This window comes from Elephantulus edwardii, unplaced genomic scaffold (genome assembly GCF_000299155.1).
Source record: "Elephantulus edwardii isolate Elephantulus edwardi_28Jun2011 unplaced genomic scaffold, EleEdw1.0 scaffold00641, whole genome shotgun sequence".
Lineage (NCBI taxonomy): Eukaryota > Metazoa > Chordata > Mammalia > Macroscelidea > Macroscelididae > Elephantulus > Elephantulus edwardii.
In genome coordinates, this window is record NW_006400391.1 from 23539 (window position 1) to 28340 (window position 4802).

The following is a 4802-nucleotide window of genomic DNA, read 5'->3' on the forward strand; positions in this document are numbered from 1 at the left end:
TGTTCCATCTCATCAACTCTGCTCATATGTCCCTCCATCATGTTGATAGCCTCTGAAACATTGAACCTTATATTTTGAATAGTGGATTCTTGTTTTTCCAGTACCACTCGTTTGTTTTCTCTGCAATGCTCTGCATTGGGTTTTTTTGTTTGTTTGTTTTTGTTTTTTAGTGCCTCCTGGGTTTTGCTTGTAGCATCCTGTAATTCATCAAGTTTGTCTTTCATCCATTGGATATATTCAGTCACTTCTGTGTCAGAAAGTTCCATCAGATTTTCTGGCTTCAGGAAATCCACTGATACTGTGTCACCCTTTGTGAGTGACATCTTGCTTTGCTCTTGTGTATTGTGTGGGATGGTTTGCTTTCTTCGAGACTTTGGTATGTTCTTGATCTGAAGGCAATGCTCTAGAGAAGCTACCCAACTTGTGTGTTACTCTGAACTTCTGACTTCAGAGAAATGTCAGTTCAGGGCCTTTCAGAGCAATCTCATTTTGGTAAGACAGGTCAAGGTGCTCCCGATTAAAGGCAAGTTGATTGCCCTGACATGGAGGCACCAGTGTGGAGTCAAATGGGGTGAGGCAGGCACAGCGTTGGTGTGATCGTAAGGGCAGGTCAAACAAATTCCCACTGACCGTTTCCCACCCAGTGGTTTTCTCAGTGTTCCCTGCCTTGTGGCACTTACGCAGGTACTCTCACACAACAGCCCCTGTTCTAGCAGATTCCTGGGTCCAACAGGACTCAAAAAGTCAAGGTCAAATTCCCACTGACCCACTAGCCTCTGGCTGATCTGCAGAGTCCACAAAAGGCAGCCAGTGGTTGCCTCATTTCTGGGTGTTGGTGTGGCCCAAGAGAGCTTGGCCAAATTCCCCACCAGTGGGCCTGACCTTTGGTGCTCTTCCAGGTAATCAGCAGTGCCCCAGTAAACCCAGTCAGGATCCTACCAGCCTTTCTCCTGCCAGATTTGTTCCACAGCAGCTCGGCTGATAGCTCCGGGTGATGGCTGGATCTGTGGTGGTGCCCTGAGGTCACAGGGCTGTGGTAGGACCTGAGGTGCATGGTTGTGGAGCTGCAAAGGGGGGGAAGGAAGGGCAAGAGGGAGGAAGCAATGGACTGGGGGGGCACAGGAACACAGGGCTTGGACACTACCACCAGTAGGCAGGGGGCGGGGGGCAGGGCTTGAGCACTACTGGGGGTTTATGCCATGGCACCCTGCGTGGTGGGGTCATGCAGGCACAGGCTGCAGGGGGGTCACACAGTGGCTGGTAGTTGTCACTCCTCTGGGGTCACACAGTCGGTGGTGGTTGCTACTCTGGAGTTCCGTGGTGGCTTGCAGACTGTTGCTCCTCCGGGTCTCTTAGAAGCTGGGGGTGGTCAGTTGCTCCTCTGGAGTTGCAGGGTGGCAGGCGGTTGCTCCCAACTTGCTCCTGGTGGGTGGGTTTCACAGTGGCTTGGCTGGTGTCTTTTGGCTGGGACTCAGCTGTCCTGTGTGTGGTTGTAATTTCAGCTTTCTGGCTGGTGCTGCCTCCCGGCTGGCCGGATTTTTTTTTTTATCCAGTCTGCTACTCTTTTTTTTTTCTCTTCAGCGGTGCATTTAAACCATTCACAATTATTGTGATTATTGAGAGACAAGGTTTTATTGCTATCATTGTGCTGAGTTCTTTTTTGTGTTGTTGCTAGTTACTTTGGACCATGCAGCTTTCTGTGGTATGTCTGTAAAAAGCACATCTCTGTGTCTTTCCTGCAATGCTGGTCTTGTTTTTACAAACTCTTTTAGGTTCCGCTTTTCTGGGAATATCTTGATCTCTCCTTCATATTTGATGGCTAATTTTGCTGGGTACAGTATTCTTGGTTGACAGTTGTGTTCTTTGAGTGTTCCACTCTCTTCTTGCCTGCATGGTTTCTGCTGAGAAATCGGCACTTAATCTTATCTGTTATCCCTTATAGGTTACTCTTTGTTTCTCCCTTGCTGCTTTCAGGATTCTCTCCTTATCTTTGGTTCTGGCAAATTTAACTATGATATGCCTTGATGCTTTTCTTTTGGGGTCTAGTCTATATGGTGTCCGCTGAGCTTCTTGAATAGATATTCTCTTGTTCTTCATTGTGCCTGGAAAGTTTTCCTCTAGTAATTCTTCCATTACTTTTTCAGTGCCTTTACTTGCTTTTTCCTTTTTCTGGGATTCCAGTGATGCACATGTTACTTATCTTGATGCTGTCCCACATTATTTTTAGGTTTTCTTCTTTTTCCTTCTTTTTTGAGTCTGCATTTTTGTTCTAGCAGATCAGTGGTGACAATTCTTTCTTCAATTTCACTAGCTGTGTTCCATCTCTTCAACTCTGCTCATGTGTCCCTCCATCATATTGACAACATCTGAAACATTAGATTTTATATTTTGGATAGTGGTTTCTTGTTTTTCCAGTGCCACTAATGCCTCATTTGTTTTCTCTACATTGTTATGCATTGTTGTGTTTTTTTTTTTAAATCCTCCTGTGTTTTTTTTTTGCTTGTAGTATCCTCTAATTCATCAAATTTGTCTTTTATTCACTGAATATACTCAATCATTCTTTTAAATTCTGTGTCAGAAAGTTCCATCAGATTTTCTAGCTTCAGGAAATCCACTGATACTGTGTCACCATTTGGGGGTGACATTTTGCTTTGCTCTTGTGTATTGTGTGGGATAACTTGCTTTCTTCGAGACATTGATATGTTCTTGATCTGAAGACAGTGCTGTAGAGATTAGTTGGGTAGCCACCCTACTTGTCTGTTTCTCTGAACTTCTGACTTCAGGGAAATATCAGTTTAGAGCCTGTCAGAGCAATCTCTTGCTGGTAAGACAGGTCAAGGTGCTCTTGATTAAAGATAAGTTGCTTGGCCAGACGTGTAGGCACCGATGTGGAGCCAAATGGGGTGAGGAAGAAGGCACAGGGTTGGGGTGATCGCAAGGGCAGGTCAAACCCTTGCGGGACCTCACTCGGACCTCAGCTGTCCGGGTGTGCCCACGATTGGGGTCCCTACTCACATTCCCACTGTCCGTTTCCCACCCAGTGGTTTTAACTCAGTGGCCCCTGCCTAGTGGTACTTATGCAGGTGCCCTCACACAGCAGCCCTTGTCCAAGCAAGGTCCTGGGTCCAATGGTACCCAAAAAGTAAAAGTCAAATTCCCAGTGACCCACTAGCCTCTGGCTGGTTTGCAGAGTCCACAAAAGTTCAGATTACCACTGGTTGGCTCATTCCTGGTCAGTCAGTGTGGCCCAAGAGAGCTTGGCCAAATTCCTCACCAGTGGGCACGCCCGTGGGTGCTCTCCCAGGTATCCGCAGTGCCCCAGAAAACCCAGTCAGGATCCTACCAGTCTTTCTCTGCCAGATTAGTCCCACAACAGCTTGGCTGGTAGCTCCGGGTGATGGCTGAATGTGCAGCGTGGATTTGTGGTCCTGTAGCTCCAAAAGGAACTGCTGCAACAAAAGTTCTGATTCAAAATCCTACTGTCCATGGCTCATTGCGTTGGTTGGTCTGGGCAACGGAAAGGACTGTCTAGTGGCCCTTGGGCTGTGGCAGAGGCACGTGGTTATGGAGGGGTGATGCACCGTGGCTGGGGGTGGGGGCGGGAGCACAGGCCTGGGAGGCAGGGGGCTGGGCTTGGGCAGTGCTATGGATTTATGCAGTGGCAGGCCGGTGGTGTGGGGTCACATAGCAGCAGGCCACAGGGGGATCATGTGGTGGCGGGCCTTTGCTCCTGGGGTCGTGCAGTGGCTGGTAGTCGCTCCTTATGGGGTTATGCGGCAACCGGCAGGCGGTTTCTTCTCCAAGGTCTCATGGAGGCTGGGGGCAGTTGGTTGCTCTCTGGAGTCACAAGGTTGCAGGTGGTTGCTCTCTACTTGCTCCTGGTGGGTAGGTTCTACAGTGGCTTGGCTGGTGTCTTTTGGCTGGGACTCAGCTGCCCTTTGTGTGGTTCAAATTCCAGCTCTGCGGCTGCACTGAGTTGTGGCTGTGCTGCGTTGTGGCTGCTTATTGTTATATGTTAAATGAAATTGCATCCTCCTTTGGCTATTGCACCCAATCTAATTTCCATAACCAACATTAAATTACATACTTCACCTTCCAGAGTCTTTTCTATAGATGCATAAGTAACTTGAATTCCTAGAGTAAATATTTTTAAAATGTTTATACTTTTATATATTCATAACGTATGTCGATAAAGCAAGCATAATTGTGCACTAGCAGGCCTTTGCCTACATTCATGTCTCTCAAGGTCCAGCTTGTGTGTCTCCCCTTGCAGCAGTATAAGCGGAAGTGCAGTGCAAGGTACAATGACCATAGTCATGGCAGGTCGGGCCTTTAGAAAATTTCTTCCCTTCTTTGACCAAGTATTAGTGGAAAGCAGTGCAGCTGAAACAGTAACCTGAAAAATCTCAAGGAAAACTATTGCAAGCAACAGTAGTAACTGTTGGATCTGGATGTAAAGGAAAGGGTGGAGACAGTATTGTTAGAGACAAAGTTCTTCTCCCAGAATATGGAGGCACCAAAGTAGTTCTAGACCATAAGGATTATTTCTTATTTAGAGATGATTACATTCTTCAGAAGTATGTAGACTGAAATAAATCAATATTGAAATGGCATTATGTGAAGCTGCCCTTTCCACTGAAGTTCTGAAATCGTCCCTCATGTAAATAATCTCTATGTGTCTCTTTTGTAATAAATTAATGATATTGAAACTAAAACAAACCCACCAAGCATAATTATTTATAGTACTTCCAAGGCTTCTTGTTGACTTCTATAATCTTGCCTATCACATAGTTTGGTGAAGA

General features: G+C 46.5%; 1 pseudogene; it reads left to right on the plus strand.

Moving 5' to 3' along the window:
* The first annotated feature begins 4316 nt into the window (after positions 1 to 4316).
* On the plus strand, positions 4317 to 4590 carry LOC102875807 (annotated as a pseudogene).
* Positions 4591 to 4802: the final 212 nt, after the last annotated feature.